Source organism: Mus pahari, chromosome 11 (assembly GCF_900095145.1).
Source record: "Mus pahari chromosome 11, PAHARI_EIJ_v1.1, whole genome shotgun sequence".
In the NCBI taxonomy this organism is placed as follows: Eukaryota; Metazoa; Chordata; class Mammalia; order Rodentia; family Muridae; genus Mus; species Mus pahari.
Window position 1 is genome coordinate 71,955,780 of NC_034600.1, and position 806 is coordinate 71,956,585.

An 806-nucleotide genomic window follows, 5' to 3' on the forward strand; every position below is an offset into this window, starting at 1 on the left:
TTCATGGAAAAATTAGATTTGGAATCACACTCAAAAGTTTCATGATGTACTTATGATGTTTCTCCCTCTGTTTTTATCTCCATACTGGTTTTTTTGTTTTTGTTTTTGTTTTGTTTTTTTTTCTCGAAACTGTATTTGGTCTGAAGTGGCCGAAGGCGGCTGGTTAGCTCACCCAGTTCACTGTGCTTCAACAGCTAAAGTGTCAACCAAGCTACTGTGTGACAAGAGAGCTTAAACACCACGCCTTCTCCAATATCTGAGAAATATTTTTCCAAAGACTCTTTGATTGACAGTGGCGAACATCTGAGTCAATATCAACAACAGAGACAACTTTCAAGAGAATCTAAGACCAAAACGTAAAGACCTTCTTTCAAGTAATTAATAACAAAGACTCTTTCATACAAACAACAGAGATCAACTTGGCTCATAGATTCTTGGATTTGTATTGGCTTTGAAGCCTCATCTTATACCTGGAATAATAAAAAAAAAAAAAAAAAAAAAAAATTGATCATACAGACTCTACGAGTAAGATGTCCCACCCTGGCCCAGTCCCATGAGGTTTTCTCCATGTTTTCACTAATTATACTATTTCCCATAATCTTAACAATTCATAGTCGAGGGAGAAGTGTATGAAGGACTTTGCATATGTGCATATTTAAATCTTCTCCCTCCACAGCTTAAAATGCATCCTTCTCTTCCGTTCTGTAACCATCCTGCATTGCCAAGCTCAGGCCAAGCTCAGGCCAAGCTCAGGCCAAGCTCAGGCCAAGCTCAGGCCAAGCTCAGGCCAAGCTCAGGCCAAGCTC